Here is a 17,598-nt window from a genome sequence, read left to right on the forward strand (position 1 = left end):
GCAAAAATCTGATGTTCTGCAATTCATTCAAAAATGGTGCCAAAGTGTTGCAAATGCTCCCCTGAAAGGTTTTTTGGTGGAAACAGATGGGTCTTTATTATCGGAAAGAGAATTAGCGGACGACGTCTGAACAACTTTTTCAGAAAAAATCCCTAAGCCGCGCGGTCACAATTTCAGCAAAAATCTGACGTTCTGCAATTCATTCAAAAATGGTGCCAAACTGTTGCAAATGCTCCCCTGAATGGTTTTTTGGTGGAAACAGATGGGTTTTTATTATCAGAAAGAGAATTAGCCGACGATGTCTGAACAACTTTTTTTTGAAAAAATCCCTAAGCCGCGCGGTCACAATTTCAGCAAAAATCTGACATTCAGCAATTCACTCAAAAATGGTGCCAAACTGTTGAAAGTGCTCCCCTGAAATGTTTTTCGGTGGAAACAGATGGGTTTTTATTATCGGAAACCGAATTAGCCGACGACGTCTGAACAACTTTTTTTTGAAAAAATCCCTAAGGTCACAATTTCAGCAAAAATCTGACGTTCTGCAATTCATTCAAAAATGGTGCCAAACTGTTGGAAATGCTCCCCTGAATGGTTTTTCGGTGGAAACAGATGGGTTTTTATTATCAGAAAGAGAATTAGCTGATGATGTCTGAACAACTTTTTTTTGAAACAATCCCTAAACCGTGCGGTCACAATTTCAGCAAAAATCTGACATTCAGCAATTCACTCAAAAATTGTGCCAAACGAGACTTCCGGTAGAGAGTGAACTCGCCGCAAGCGGGGATTTTTCTGAGTGGAGAATCCCGGGTTTTTTGGAGTATTTAGGGGTGTCACAGGGCGCTGTGGCCCCCAGAAGTAGTGTCTGGAGGGTTTCCAGACACTCAGGTTCCCACGGAAGCCGAAACGCAGACCACCCGGCCGCCAGGTAATTCCCAAAAGGAGCGAAGAGTGCAGCAGGGAAGGAGACCGGGAAGCCATAGCTACCTCCAGAAAATGAAGCCCCGAGCTTGCAGGGGGAGTGCTTGATTTTCGATCACAAGAAATTCGGATTTTACCGTAACAGGGTCTAAACTTTTTTTTATGTACGCCACAACAGCAGCAAGAATACTCATTGCAAAGTATTGGAAAACACAAGATCTACCCACTCGGGAAGAATGGCAGATGAAGGTGATGGACTATATGGAACTGGCTGAGGTGATTGGCAGAATCCGACACCAAGGAGAAGAGTCGGCGGAAGAAGAGTGGAAGAAATTTAAAGTTTATCTTCAGAAATATTGTAAAATTAAGGAATGTTAGAAAGATGTTGGGGAAAAAATTATGTGGTTTTAGCAGAAAAGATATAAAGGATTAAGTAAAAATGAATTGGTGAAAGAGAGAATGTAAAACTATAGTATATTAAGATAAACTATTAAGATAAAAACAAAGTTGGAAGGGTTTGCTGGAATATCTAACTGAATTAGAATACAAAAATGGGAGGCGTGAGGAATGTGAAAGATAACGATCTTTGGAGCTTGATCGTTGAGCCGTGGCCTCTGATAGCTTTACGATCCCAATCAGTCGTTTACAGCGTCCAGCACACTTCCTTCCTAGCTGCGCAACAAATTCTGCTGTCTCTTTAGCCACGGCTTAGCAGAGTAGCATACAGCGGTGTAAAGCAGTCTTTTTCTCCCTTTCTCCATGCAAGCATACACAGACAGGTTTGTCTATTTACAGCTCTTTATTGGAACATTTGTCCATCACTGCTTGCAGCCATGGTAAAACATGTCCGTCTCTCTCAAACACAGAGAGAACAACAGAAAGTACAGGAACAACAAGCTCCTCCTTAGCTTCCTGACGTCAGAAAGTGACGCACATCTCAGAACACTTAACCAGTTAAGTTCTGAACTCTCACAAGGAAGTCAAGGAAATAAGTGAATGTAAGTAAGTGACTTAAAGGTTTGACTTGTTTCTTATTTCTTTTTTCTCTTTTCTATTTTTTGATGATTTTTTCTATATGTATTGTTTTTTCTTGTTTTTTCTTTGATTGGTGTGTGTGTGTGTGTGTGTGTGTGTGTGTGTGTGTATTCTTTTCCTTTTTTTCTGTAACCTTTAAAATCTTAATAAAAAATTATATTAAAAAAAAAGAAATTCGGATCTAAATTGCTTAAAAGAAGTGAGTTTTAATATCAGGAAGAGCCGGATGAGAAATACATAAATACGAGATCGGCTGTCATCTGCAATCAGTTTGAATGCATTATACAAGCAAAGCCGGAGAAAAGAGAAGTGAGTTGCCGCTAGCGGCTATTGTTTCTTTTCCCCTTTTAACTTGTTAAAAACTAACTTTTTAGAAGACATAAAGTTACATTAGAAGAATCCAAGTTAAAAGGGGGTGCAAAGGGTTTCAATTTGGAACTTTGAAGGTCCTTTTTGTAACTGTGAGGGGAAAAGATAGAGAAATTGATCCCAGTTTCACTTTAAAAAACAACAACTGCGCAACGGAAGAAGAGCTTCCGACTCCATTGCTTATCCTTTTGTTTGTCTTTTGGTAACTACGGAAGTTTTTTTTCTTTCTAATTGGGGTTTTTCCTGCATACATCTTTTGAGTTGCATATCTGTTTTCGGCGGAAACAGAAGGGTTTCTATCATGAGAAAAAGAATTAGCTCTCGACGTCTGAACTTGGGGGAAAAACTTTTTTTTTAAAAAAAAAGAGAGAGATTTGTTCTGAAATCCACTGAGGAGGCATATGTTGTTGTTATTTTAAGAACCCAACTCATAATCTTTGTTTCTTTTGATTTTTGCCATCCTATATATTCTTGCCTTGCACAATTAACTTATCCTCCCATCTATTTTCATTATATAAAAATAAATTATCTCCTTAATCTCGTAAATTCCAATTATGGGTTGGTTGGTTGGTTGGTTGGTTGGTTGGTTGGTTGGTTCTTCATGGAAATCTTGAAGCTGGGGAGGGTGAAGGAGGAGGCTGGGTGGGAAAAGGGATGAGGCTCCTTTAATTGGAGAGAGAGAGAGAGAGAGAGAGAGAGAGAGAGAGAGAGAAGCAGAACTGTCCCCAAAGAACCAAAAATGTCACATTTTGTCATGGGCATTTTTCTTTTTGCACAACGAGGGAGAGAAAGGAAACTTTGGCCAATCTCAGAGCCAGAGAATATGGGGCATCTGTGGCCCTCCAGGCTGTTATAGACTGCAATGGGGGGCAGTGTGGTTTAGTGGTTAGAGCACTGGACTGGGACTGGAGGTTTCGAATCATGCCCCACAGCCAGGCCATGTTCCTCTGGCCTCATGAGGAGCCTCTTTTGTGGGGCTAGCGAGTCGAGGCCTAGGCCACGTGGAAAGGGTCTAGCAGGGTGCGGTATTCGCGCCCCACAGCCAGGCAAATTTATTTAATACTACACCATATGGCAGCCATTTTGTCTTTTGCTATGTTCTCATTGGTAGCCAATTGGTGGACTGGCCCATGTAGCACTTTCTCAGAATTGGTCTGGCTCCGTCTAAGGCAGCTTCCTCTGTTCTTATCATATGAAATACCCCACTTTGTATATTAATAGGAGCACAGGATGTTCTGCATTTATATCCATGGGGGGGAGGGGATCTCATGAGCGATATGTTCAAATGTGTTTTTACGCTTGGGGGGCTGCTGTGTCGCTTGTTCCTGAACCTTTTCTTCCTTCCAAATGCCCTGAAGATCCATTGCACACCTTGACTTGCATGCAACCTCCTCTCTCTTATTTGCTCAGGGAACCAGACCGGGAGAAGGAGGGATGAAGGAAAACAGAAATCCGGCCTGAGAACGGAGGTCCCTGTCAAGAGAATGGCCAAGATCTCCTCAGGTGAGGATGAAAGGGGAGGCAGGGAAAAGCAAAGAGCCCCTGAAAACATCCCCCCACTCAGGAAGAACTTGTCGGCCGAACCCCTGCACGGAAGTGTATCTGCATGAAGACGGTCAGCACTTTTCTATTGGATGGGTGTCATTGAGCAGAGTTTTCAATGGAGATGGTGTATCCGGATTAAGTGGGGGAAACAGAACGGGAGCGCATTTGGGTGTGGATGATGTCATGCAAATACAGAACTGAACTTGCGTCTTTGACGGGGTGAGCTCCCGTTGCTCGGTCCCTGCTCCTGCCAACCTAGCAGTTCCAAACTACGTCAAAGTGCAAGTAGATAAATAGGTACCGCTCCGGCGGGACGGTAAACGGCGTTTCTGTGCGCTGCTCTGGTTTCGCCAGAAGCGGCTTAGTCTTGCTGGCCACATGACCCAGAAAAATTGTCTGCGGACCAACGTCAGCTCCCTCGGCCAGTAAAGCCAATGAGTGGCGCAACCCCAGAGCCGTGACTGGACTTAAGTGTCAAGGGTCCTTTACCTTTACCTTTTTAAAAGCACTGCACACTGCCATGCGATGTGAAAGTGCTTCATCTTATCAGTGGTCACAACTCCTGGGCTGCATGGATGGCTCCAATGCTCCATTTGCTGCCTTCCTTCAAACATTAACATTTGAGTATGTTCTAAGATGTTTCAAATAGTCCAAAAGATGACAGCTTTTAATTCCTCTGAATTTGATATCTACTGTAGATTTTTAAAGGCTGGCTCCCAAAGTTATTTCAGGTGAAATAGATGGATTTAGGCCCATTGCTTGGCCGAATGTTAATCACACACACACACACACACAGTTCAGTGGAAACTGCATGCAGCTGAGCAGCTCACATTCGGAGCATCAACACAGAAAGGAACAGGAAGGAAGCAACACAAATATTTTGACTGAAGTGTCTTAGGACAGCGATTTTAAATCATGGGCACCTAGGTTCTGAAAATGGTGTTGCCCGTATTGGTGTGAGTGATGGGGTCCCATGGCACAAATTCCATGTGGTCCCAGTGCAAAGGAAAAGAGCTAACTAAGATCTTCTCCCTTACTATAATGTCCAAACAAGATGGGATGGGGAAGAAGAACGATAGGTTTGTAAGGAGTCTTCAATAATTTTGCCAAGGCAATTCTTATTGTTCAGGGCCTCATGCTATTAGCCTTTCTTGTACATGGAGATCCTTTATGAAATGCATTCAGGACCATCCAACAAATCTGTACTGAGATACACACATCACCATTTTTACTGCTGGAACTGCTCTGAATCTGACTTCAGGAAGAACGTGTTTTAACTGCAGTGTCCTGGAATAGACACTCTGCATTGGGAAAGAAGGGAACGGAGTTCCCTCCCATTTTCCACTTTCCTGATGTTCCAAATGACCAGTACCCTGGAGTTATGATTTGTGTTGTTGTCAGGATTCTAACTGGACTGTAACTGACCTAAGAATTCTGCAGAGCAGTTGCTGCTGTGGCTGGCCGGCTGCTCAGGCAAACGTCAGCTCAGTGGCCAACAGCTCAGTCTTCTTGAAGCTCAGGAATACCTAGCAAATCCCTGCTCTGTTCCTGGCACGCTAGACTCTAGCTGAGGAAGGCATTTCACGTAAGTTTATGGATTAAACATTCCTCACTATGCCATAGCTGTGTTTATGCTCGGTGGAAAAGGATAGCTGCAGTAGCAGACAGCAGAACAGCGAAACATGAGCAGCTCCCATCCACAACAGGTTGCTGAGATTCTGGCCATTTTCACAGGAACAGTGCAAGAGTAGTGCCTCGCAAGACGAAATTAATCCGTTCCGCGAGTCTCTTCGTCTAGCGGTTTTTTCGTCTTGCGAAGCAAGCCCATTGACGGCTTAGCGGATTAGCGCTATTAGCGGCTTTTAGCGGCTTTTAGCGGCTTAGCCGCTTAGCAGATAAGCAGATAAGCAGCTTAGCGGCTTAGAAAAGGGGGAGGGAAGGGGGAAAAAACCGCAGGAACTCGCAAGACATTTTCGTCTTGTGAAGCAAGCCCATAGGAAATTCGTTTTGCGAAGCACCTCCAAAACGGAAAACCCTTTCGTCTAGCGGGTTTTCCGTCTTGCGAGGCATTCGTCTTGCGGGCCACCACTGTATGTGTGGATCAGATGTCTATACCTAACCAGGGGAGGGGGGAGAGAGCAGGGGAACTCTTTCTTTTGCTGCTTCTTTCTGTGCATGGAAGGAAGAATGCAGAAGGGAGGATGTCCTTCAATGACTAGAGATGCTTGTTATTCCCTCTCTCACTGCATGTTGTCTTCTCTTTTGTTTCCAGGATGTCTTCCAAGGTCTCCCCTGCTTCCCTCCTCTCCAAACCCCCCATGTGGGTGAAAGAAGGCTCCCTGGTGGTGAGGTGGCTGAGATTAGTGTCCTGCCTCCAGTTGTGTGCATTCCTGATGGATATTATGGCCTGGATGATGTGCATTGCCTCAACAGCCATTGTCAGCTGGAGAGTGTGGCGTGTGGAAAACATCAAGGGAATTGGCTCTGGAAACATCTGGATTGGAATCTGGCAGGTCTGTTTTTTGAAAGACCCTTCTAACGACGGAAACTATTATTACCATTGTGAAGAGCTCCATGAACAATATCCAAACCTCCCGAGGGAAATTTTTATTGCTCAGGACTTAATGGCCTTAGCTGCCATTATGAATTCAGCGGCCCTTGGATTACAGTCATTTGCCCTCTACAATGTGTTTGAGCCCAGAAAACATAAGGATTTTCTCTTAACCTTTTTTGGGCTTGGAGCTCTGCTGAACTTACCAGCAGGGATACTCGTCCTGATTTCCGTGATATGGAACATGTCTGCTGTCTTACAAAATGGGGAAATTGACTTCCCTGAAACTTTTGAATTGCCTCAAATCCCCAGCGAGCAGCATATTGGACCTTCTATTTATCTAGGCTATATCGCTGCGGGTTTCCAGCTGCTGAGTGCGGCATTTGTTGGGATGGAGAGATGTTGCATCAGGACCACCGCAACAGATACATCTCAAGTAGAAACTGTAGTGGTGATTACCCCAGGAAGTGCGGTGAAAAGCGAGAGTCTTACTACTTGTTCAAAGTGTGGTTCTCTGCTGGACCTGGTAATTCAAGAGAAATCCTCCGCAGTGGAGATGGAGGAAACCCAGGCAGAAGATCTTGTCAAATCCTGCGCAGTTGAGATGGAGGAAGGCTGTGCAAGTGATCTTGTCATTCCAGAGGAATCCTGCACAGTTGAGATGGAGGAAGGCTGTGCAAGTGATCTTGTCATTCCAGAGGAATCCTGCACAGTTGAGATGGAGGAAGGCTGTGCAAGTGATCTTGTCATTCCAGAGGAATCCTGCACAGTGGAGATGGAGGAAAGCCATACACCCAAAGCTTACCTGAAGAACATCAAAGGCCACCTGATGTCCCCAAACATACGATTATACATGTGATTCCCTACAACAAGGAGTCGTAAACTATCAGATGCAGATCCACGCAGATCGCTCCATACACGCATAGATCTGCGTGGATCAGGACTTCAGGGATTTGGGGACTTCAGGTGGGCTTTGATGTTCTTCAGGTGAGGAGGCCTCTTTTTATGATTTTTTTTAGTATTTATTTATTTATTAAAGATTTTGTTGATTTACAAAAGTGTGCAATGTCTCTCTCTCATGTTTTTTCCCCCATGTAACATTTTTACAAATCATTTTCATTTGTTGAGACATTAGGAAGGAAAGGGGAAAGAGGTGGAGGGGGGAAAGATGGGTGGGGGTGGGGTGGGGTGGCCTAGGGAGTGGTTATTCATTTGTAGTTGGCTGTGGTGGTCTTTGTTTTCATGTGTGAGTGGGGTGGGTGGGTGTTTTGGATCAGCAACAAATCTACTTATTTCAAGACCTCCCTTAAAGCAGTAGTGGATCACCATGAAGAAGGCGCCACCACTGAGAAGGCCTCTGCCTGGTTCCCTGTAACTTGGCTGCTCCCAGAGATGGGGGGGTCATATTTTTTTCCCTTGATTTCCCCCTCTGAAAACTAGGTGCGCTCTATGGTCAGGTGCGCCCTATAGAGCGAAAAATACCGTAATAATAATTTAGTTAGACCCCGCCCATCCGGCTGGGTTTCCCCCTCTTTTAATTCTAATAGCGCATTAAAGTTCTGATATAAAAAAGGTTTGTCCTGGAATATCAGTTCTGGGAGGGGGGAAGAGCTAAGTGCCTTCATGCCCTGCCTGGAAGCTTCCTTGAATCATCCGTCCGGTTTTGTGGACATCAGTGCATTGGACTAGAATGGGCTATCGGTCTGTTTGCATGACCCTAAGTAATTGTGAGGTTGGGTAACTTGCGATCTGAACAGCAGTGCCATATCCTAGAAAGTCAAACATCTTTTCTGTTTCTTTGGAATTAAGCTTTCCTTAGAATAAGATACATTCTCCCCAAATCGCAGTCTCCCTCTGACCTCATCTGCCACAGTCCACAAAAGTCTGGGTGTCTTTTTCTGTTGACCTTGTGCTTTCCAAACAACTGGCCTCCTCCCAAACCGTAGTGCTTATATACTGGGATGGATCTTGTACACGGAAAACCACAAGAAGAATTCATTTCCGCAGCATCTGTTAACAGCCCCCCCCCCATCTCTGAAAATTCCAAAGAGCTCAATATGGTTTCAGGAACCCTGAGAAAGCTGCAGTTCCCAGCACCTTTAACAAACTACAGTTCCCAGGATTCTTGGTGGGGGCGCCTTAAATGTACGGTGTGGTTACCAGTGTTGCAAAGCAAAGTTCACAGTCCTAAAAAGAAAGCTGGTTTAAGCAGGAATATAGGTCCCCAATTCAGGGCTGCTTCAAGCAGGAAGGTGGAGAGGCAGTGCGGCCTAGTGGTTAGACTGCCAAACTAGGACCTGGGAGGCACCAGGGCTCAATTCCCCCACTCGGCTATGAAGCCACATCTAAAAGAGCATAGAAATAAAGAAGACCGCAAAATGATACAAACATGTCCCCCCGCTTTGCAGCCTCCTTTGAACAGATGTGAGAAGGCTCGGTGTGCCACCCTCCCCAGGGCCGGGCGATATCTGGTTTTCAATGTCAGCCGATGAGCAGGGCTTAAATTTTGCTCAGTTGGGCAGGATTCCAAGCAAACCCCTTCCTGATTCAGAAGCGGGTTTGTCTGGATCTATCTCCTAAAAACAGTCCCCCTTTTTTGTTTTAGCAGGGGAATCCAGTCTATTCGTAGGAACTGCAAATATTTTCTCCGCATTTAACTACAGTTCAGACGTGGACATATTTCCCACCCCCTTTGGTCCCATATGTTATATAGATATGCACTTAAAAACAACCTGGTACATCACTCAAGTCCCTTCCAAGCAAACCTACACTTTCAATTTTAAAAAAATATATAAACCAAGGGTTTTGTAATTTCAATTCCATGCACAAGAGTGTAGTCCTCATGATAAACCTTCTTTTGGGTTGCGGAATTGCGCTTAAAGCAAATGCGTGCATATGCACATCCCGGGAGCTACAGGTCCCAGCACCCTTAAACTACAGGTCCCAGCTCCCTTGACACACTGCGCTTTCCAGAGCCCCGAAGAAACTACAGTTCCCGACGCCCTTAACAAACTGTAGAGATCTGCGTGGATCTGGATTTGATAGTTTACTCTTTATGGTTGAAGGGAATCACATGGAGGCCTCTTTTACGTTTTCTCTAGCATTTGTGTCCTTGTTCCCTTTAGCTTGTTCCTCGTCTGGATTTCTTTCCTATGTGTACTCATAGATTTACATTTTATGTCAGCTCTTTCATTTCTCTGGAGGAGTGTTTATTGGTAGTACCTTGAATAAATAAACAAATTTGGGATTTTTTCCTTTTAATGTTATAGGTTATCATCTTTTAATGCTGTAGGATATCATCAATAGACATTCTTATTTTTTATCATTTTCTGCATACAATTGTTTTCTAATTCCTAACAGATTATCTTCGATGTTTTGAAATTAACTCCAGTACGTTTGTCTATTGATCTTCATTGTATTCTTTAGTAGTATTAATGTGATTATAGGTAGAGGAATGTAAGGATTTTGTTGTAGTTTACTTTGATTATTGGCTATATTTCCTGTTATGTAGTGAAGTTTCACCCTGGGCCAGCAGGGGGATACTGTATATAGTTTTCCCTCAGGTCCGCATCAGTTATTTTAGGCGGGAACTCTGGGCTGTTGTTGTTACAATGTTGACAGCCGGCTGCCTATAAAAGCAGGCCGGCTGAGCTGTTTGCAGTCAGTTCTATTCCAGCTTACGAAATAAAGAGCTACTTGGAGAAATCGCTGTGTTGTCTGCTATGTCAACCCACAACTTAACACTGGCGACGAGGATGGGATGGATGGACATCAGAGCACAGCCAGATGCGGCCAGCCTCTGAACTGAGCTGAATCACTGAGCTGAATCACAGAGCGAGATCACTGAGCGAAATCACTGGACAGAACCAATTCAGAGCTGACTGTTCTGGCTAGAGCACTGTGTTCCATCCATCGCCCTTCACGCCGGCATCGGAATCATGGCTTCACTTGTGCCTCTACCGCCGTTTGCGCCAGCCTCTGAATCATGGGATTCCTACCTCGCTCGGTTCGACTGCTACCTCCAAGCCAACGAGCTGACAGCAGTATCAAAGGATCGTAAGCGGGGCCTATTCCTCAGCCTCTGTGGGCCTGAGGTGTTTGAGACGGCCCGAGCATTGGTTGCGCCCGAAGCAGTCCAGGCAACACCATGGGACACGATCCAAGAGAAGCTCCGCAACCACTACGCACCAAAGCCGTCCAAGATTGCTGCCCGCCATGCGTTCTACCACCGGAACCAGGCAGAGGGGGAGTCAATCAACAACTACACCACCGCCCTGCGACAGGCTGCAATGCACTGTGAGTTCCGAGACTTAGACGATGCCCTGATGGATCGAATCGTCTGCGGGGTCCGGGACATCCATCTGCAACGGCGTCTCCTTGCCAAGCCAGACCTCACGCTGCAGAAAGCCATTGAGGAGGCTGTGGCCTCAGAAGCTGCTGAACGCTCCGCCCAGGAGATCCGCAAGTCCAGCAGCCCGCGTCTTGCTAGGGAGCCAGTTCCGGTGCATCATGAAGAGGCCAGCAGTGATGAGGCATCCTCCAGTGAAGGCGATGACGTGCACCAGACAAAGCGGGAGCACAGGAAGTTCCAACAGAAGTCCAAGGGCCAACCGGAATGTGCCGGCTGCGGAGGCAACCATTCCCGTGCCAAGTGTCGATTCAGAGACGCCATCTGTAGGAAGTGTTCCAGAAGGGGCCACATCGCTAAGGTCTGCCGATCGGCTCCATCTGACACCCCCCCTTCATCGACTCGCAAGTCCAAGCCTTCACTCCAGTCTGCCAAGGAAAGTTGTTTCGCTCTCACCAACTGCCGCTGCCCGTCTGGAACCACGATTGGCCAAACCGACTCGCCTACGCGACGCAAGCTGAATGTCACGGTGCTCATTGAAGGAGCTCCATGTGACATGGAGATCGACACCGGGTCTGCCCTGTCCATCGTGTCGTGGAGCACCATCAAAAGACTGGTACCCAGAGTGTCCAAAAGGCAACTCGACTCTCACCGCGTACACCTGAGAGACTACCAGGGAAACGACATTCCCGTGGTAGGCGTTGGCCGGTTCCGGATTGCCTTCAAGGATTTTTCGGGCCTGCTCCGGTTGGTGGTGGTCGAAGGTCAGCGGCCAAGCCTCCTAGGGCTAGACTGGTTTGATGCCCTCGGCCTGGAAGTCACCGGCATCAACTGCATCTCTAACGCAGAGACTGAGGGTCTGGTCAAAGACTTTGCCGAGGTTTTTGACGGCACCTTGGGGCAATATACAGGTACGCCCATCTCCTTTAGCCTTGATCCACAAGTCGCCCCCATCAAGCTAAAGCCACGCCGGGTTCCCTTTGCTCTCAAGGCTAAGGTGGACGAACAACTGGACAAACTGATCGCCCAAGGAGTTTTGGAGCCGGTTGACCACGCCAAGTGGGAAACCCCCATCGTCACGCCTGTCAAGCCAGATGGGTCGGTGAGAATCTGCGCTGACTACAAGTGCACGATCAACAAGGCACTTCAGCAGCACGCTTATCCGGTTCCTGTTGTCCAACACCTGCTGCATTCCCTGGGTGAGGGTAAGGTCTTCGCTAAGCTGGACCTTGCCCAAGCCTATCAACAACTGCCAGTCGATGATGCAACTGCTGAAGCCCAGACGATCGTCACCCACCGGGGGGCATTCCGTTGCCGCCGGTTGCAGTTCGGGGTGAGTGTGGCTCCTGGCATTTTCCAAAGCCTTATGGAGCGTCTCCTGCAAGGGTTTCCGGGCGTGGTACCATATTTTGATGACGTCTTGGTGTCTGCAGACTCACACCAGCAGCTGTTCGAGCGCCTCCGTGCCGTGCTGACCAGGTTCCAAGAGGCCGGGCTCAAGGTAAAGAGGGAGAAGTGCCAGATCGCCGTTCCACAGGTAGAGTTCCTGGGCTATCTTATCGATGCCTCCGGCCTTCACCCGACCACATCCAAGATCCGCGCTATCCAGCAGGCCCCCACCCCAAAGAACAAGACGGAGTTGCAGGCATTCCTGGGGCTGCTGAACTTTTATAACATGTTCCTGCCCCACAAAGCCACAGTGGCTGAGCCTCTTCACCGACTCCTTAGTACAAAGACGCCTTGGGCCTGGGGTCATCGGGAGACGGCGGCCTTCAACGCGGTTAAGGCTCTCCTTTCATCAGACAGTGTGCTGGTACAGTACAGTGAATCCAGGCCGCTGGTCCTTGCCTGCGACGCCTCACCTTTTGGCATCGGTGCTGTCCTTAGTCACCGTTTTCCAGATGGAAGAGAAGCACCACTCGCCTACTTTTCCAGGACACTATCTCTGACGGAACGGAATTACAGCCAGCTCGACAAGGAGGCATTGGCACTTGTGGCTGGAGTGAAGAGGTTCCATGAATACCTCTATGGCAGGACTTTTGACCTCATCACTGACCACAAGCCACTCCTGGGCCTCCTCGCCGGTGATCGTCCAACTCCACCGGTCCTCTCGCCACGCATGCTGCGATGGACTGTTTTCCTGGCTGCCTACCACTACCGGCTCATCCATCGCCCGGGGAAATCGATTGGCCATGCCGACGCCCTCAGCCGTTGCCCTCTTCCAGCATTTGTGGAAGACCCGGCTCCAGCTTCATCGCTCCTTCTGATTGAGGATCTTCCGGCAGCGCCTGTATCAGCTGCCACTGTGGCCTCCGCGTCTGCCCAGGATCGCACCATCAGCCGGGTGCTCAACTGGGTGTGGAGGGGGTGGCCACAAGGGCCTTTTGCATCGGAGTTCCAGCCCTTCGCAACCAGACAACATGAACTCTCAGCTCATCGCGGCTGTCTGCTGTGGGGAGACCGCGTCGTGATTCCCCAGGGACTCCGTCAGCGTGTCCTGGAGGCTCTGCACGTTGGCCACCCGGGAATTGTCAAAATGAAGGCGTTGGCTCGGTGTTACGTCTGGTGGCCTAATATGGACGATGCCATCACTGCCTGGGTGTCCGCCTGTCAAGCGTGCCAAGAGTCGAGGCCTGCACCACCGGCAGCTAAGGGACACACCTGGGAGACGCCAAAGACACCCTGGTCGAGGGTGCACATTGATCTGGCTGGCCCCTTTCACGGCCGGACCTTTATGGTAGTGGTGGACGCCTATTCCAAATGGCTGGAGGTCGCCCTGATGCCCTCCACCACTACCGAAGCTGTCATCCGGGTGCTGCGAGGCCTGTTTGCAACGCATGGGTGTCCTGATGTCCTTGTCTCTGACAACGGACCGCAGTTCACGTCAGGCACGTTTGAGCGGTATCTTTTGGGACTGGGCATCCGCCATGCCCTAACGGCACCCTTTCATCCATCCAGCAACGGGCAAGCGGAAAGAATGGTGCGCTCGGCAAAAGAGGCACTGGCGCGCCTGGACCGGGGAGACTGGCAGGAGCGGGTCGCCGAATACTTGTTCGTGCAACACATCACCCCTCATGCGGCCACAGGGAGGAGTCCTGCTGAACTGCTTATGGGCCGCCGCCTCAGGTCACCGCTCGACCGGCTACACCCGGACTTTGCCGTGGCTGAACCCCCAGGCTGTGCCAACGCGCCACGGTCATTTGTCCCAGGAAACCAGGTCTTTGCCCGGAACTATGTGGGGGACATTCCTTGGGTGCCAGCCACAGTAGTGGGAGTCACTGGACCTCGCTCGTACCAGGTGGCACTCGAAGACGGACGCTTGTGGCGACGGCACATAGACCAGCTTAGGCGCAGGGTTGGGGACTTGGACACTACCGAGGTGCCCCCAACTGCGCTTGCGGCTCCAGAAGAGACACGTACAGATGGCGAGGCCCCACCTACACCTCCCTCGCAAACTGCCAGCGTGGAGCCGAACCAAGCCGCTTCAGAGGGTCTGCCAGACTTACCACAGACTCAGACCACTCCACTTGCGGAGGCTCCACCCACAGCAGCGGATCCAGGGGATTTGGTTCCAACGCCACCTAGGGTCGCACCACAGCCTCAGCAAGAACTGTGTGGCCCCCCGGACTTGGCTACCAGTCCCCGGCGGCCTGGCAGAGTTCCCAAGCGCCCAACTTATTTAAAGGACTATGTTGTTGGACATGTATCACTGTTGGTCTAAGTATGGGAAATGTAACCAATATGCTTTTGTGCCTAATTGAACCATTACGCGTAGTGCTGTATATAAGGAAACCATTACGATTGTAACTAACGCCTTGTCTCGGTGGGGAGGGGTGTTATGTAGTGAAGTTTCACCCTGGGCCAGCAGGGGGATACTGTATATAGTTTTCCCTCAGGTCCGCATCAGTTATTTTAGGCGGGAACTCTGGGCTGTTGTTGTTACAATGTTGACAGCCGGCTGCCTATAAAAGCAGGCCGGCTGAGCTGTTTGCAGTCAGTTCTATTCCAGCTTACGAAATAAAGAGCTACTTGGAGAAATCGCTGTGTTGTCTGCTATGTCAACCCACAACTTAACATTTCCCAATCTATTAGCTAAAAGATTTGTAATATAAAGTGATCTTTGACTCCCCAATGATATGGACTGTTAAGTTGTGGGCGAACATATCAAACGACACAGCGATTCTTCCAAAGCGCTCTTTATTTGTAAGCTGGAACAGAACTGAACTGAGGAGCTCAGTCAGCCTGCTTATATAGAGCTCCAGAACAATGTAACTGTTGCCATTTTCTAAAACTATCCAATCACTGAACGTCACTTTCGATCCTTCATTTGCATAACTATCTACAGTATCCCCCTGCGGGCCCAGGGTGAGAACTTCAGTACATAACATGGACCACAAGCAAACAAACAAGCCTTTCAACTCTCCCAATTTTATGGCTATGTGGAAGGCAATGAGTCTGCAAAGCATTGGAGGGCATTTAAAATTCCGGTGTATGGTGATGGGTTGAAGTTTAGCCTAGCTTTGCTTTTTTGGTATAGAAAGATGGTTTGGTTTCAGAGTTGGAATAAAGTTTTAAAAAGGGTGCGAGGTGTCTGAACCGCCCCCCCCCCCTTTAGAAGGAGATTTTATAGTCAGGAGGCCCCTTTTGAGGAATGTAGCTCAGGCGATGAGATAACGGGTGACTCCTGTCTGGGAGAAAAGAGGGAGGCTGAAACAGGAGGAAGGGGGGCTTGTACGTACTGTCTCCCCACATAAACCCTGTGCCATCCCCAGATTTGTTTTGAAGGGTTGGGGGAAATGCCAGAACAGATTTCGGGGGTACACACTGAGAGAAAAGAAAGTTCCATTGCACAGTGAAAAGTCTTGCACTGGATTGATTTCTCCCTGCGTTTTTTGATGTGCCATATTTTTTTTAACAAGCTGCCAAAGTAGCCTTTCGTGTGAAACTCCTTGTGGACTTTTGTTAAAACAAACTCTCTTATCCACGTTCAAAAATGAATGAAAGAAAGAAAGAAAGAAAGAAAGAAAGAAAGAAAGAAAGAAAGAAAGAAAGAATTGATACAGCAAAAAGTCCTAAACACAGGAGAAGGTGAAATGCTTTGACCCAATTTCAACAAAAAGCACATCTGTCATTCTGAGCTGTAAGTAAATATAGATAAATAGATAGATAGATATGATTTTTTGGGAGGGGAGTGATAAAAGACTTTGAACCCCCCTTGGCCATCCCTGTAGGTGGGGAAAGGGGGGCAGATTATTTTGTCTGCAATGGGAGGGGCTGAAGTGGTTGAAAGTGTTAAGTATCTTGTGAAATCTGACTCTTTGCCCATCTTTTGCCTGTATGTAACGGAGAGGGTATTCTTCCGCGAATGACCAGAGGGGGGGCACACAGAATAATGATATTTGAAACAAAGCAAGAAGGTTTTTTTAGGCTCTTTCTCTTCCCCCCCCCCCCGCCCCCCAGTGCTGGAGGGAAAAATAGTTAAACAGGAGATGATGCGGGTGGAGTGGCAGGATGACACAGACGAGAGCGTGCTGCAGTAGTTGCGGGAAGATGACAGAGGGAGCATGAGGAAGGGGTGGAAGGATGGTGTGGGTGATGAAACAGAGAGGACAGTGTGGCAGTGTGATGGCCTGGGGATCTGATTCAGAATCTGAACCTGAGGAGTCCCAGCCTGCACAGGAGTCCCTGCCTCCAGGACCAGCTGAGCTGGGGCAGGGGCTTGAATCTGAAGGGCCTGCACCTGTGCCGGATCCTCAGGAGCAGACACCAGCTGAATCCGCTCTGGCTCCGGAGGTGATGGAGGGTCCATTGCCGGCAGGTGCGCCTCTCCCAGCCCTGTCAGGGGAAGGTGAGCCTCCCCCTGGGTCCAATAACCCTCCAGCCTCTCCTGAGCTGCAGAGGCTCAGGGCGGAGAGGCGGAGGGAACTGGGTTCTCTCAGGAGGAGTGCTCGCCTTAAGGCCAGGAGAGGTGGGCCGGGACTGCCCCTGGCCTCAGAGGAGATAAAGGCCAGTCAGCCCAGTCCCAGGTTGCGGGAGCAACGTTGTTGGAAACCTGTTTCTGCCAGCACCCAGACCTGTTCTTCCAGAGTTCCCGACCACACCCGGCTCCTTCCCTTGGACCCCGCTTCGCCCCTGACGGACAGCCTCCAGACCCTCAACCCAGGACCAGACTCAGATCACGCCGCACGGTAACCCCCCCCCCCCCAGAGCAGCACAGGCAGGATGATGGAGACGAGAGCATGAGGCTGGAATGTCAGGATGACGAAGGCAAGGAGGAGGATTTCCAAGACCATGAGGATCAAAGACTGAGGGGGAAGTGTCTGGATGATATTGCGGAGCCAGACTGGCAGGATGACAGAGTGGAGAGGCTAAGGGAGAAGTGGGGAAATGCCATAGATGGGAACTTCAGGCAGAAGCACACCAGCGAGGGCAAAGTGGGCTGGGAGTAGGGGAGGATAGCTTGGAGGGGGAAGGCAGGGAGATTGGAAGACACAGTTCCCAGGATGAAAGGGAGGGGATTAGGGGTGTACTGGCGTTGGTGAGAACTTGAATTGCTGAGTTTCTCTTTGTGTTTTGAATCTAACCCTATTTTTCAAATCTACTCCTTACCCTTCCTTTCACTAACGGTAACTTAGCCGAAATATGCAACACTTTCAATGGTATAAAATGTCTGCTGAAATGTGAACTCTGCACATGCACAGAGGCTATGTCAGCTTAAAAACAAAAAGAGAAAAGGGGGGAGAAAGGAGGTTTGGAGAGAGTGGACTGCAGGGATTGTGTACAATTCAAAACCATTGAGGGAGATCACCTTTATGTATCCTTTGCTCATTGC

At 48.5% G+C, this 17,598-nt stretch overlaps 1 long non-coding RNA gene across 1 annotated transcript; it reads left to right on the forward strand.

Annotated features, from left to right (window-relative positions):
• The first annotated feature begins 2,676 nt into the window (after positions 1-2,676).
• LOC309335105 lies at positions 2,677-8,447 on the forward strand. Its single transcript, XR_014153346.1, has 2 exons — positions 2,677-3,825; positions 6,140-8,447. It is a non-coding gene; the product is annotated as an uncharacterized lncRNA (long non-coding RNA).
• Positions 8,448-17,598: the final 9,151 nt, after the last annotated feature.

The sequence above is a fragment of the Podarcis erhardii genome (genome assembly GCF_964252035.2).
Source record: "Podarcis erhardii genome assembly, chromosome: 2".
NCBI classification, from domain to species: Eukaryota; Metazoa; Chordata; class Lepidosauria; order Squamata; family Lacertidae; genus Podarcis; species Podarcis erhardii.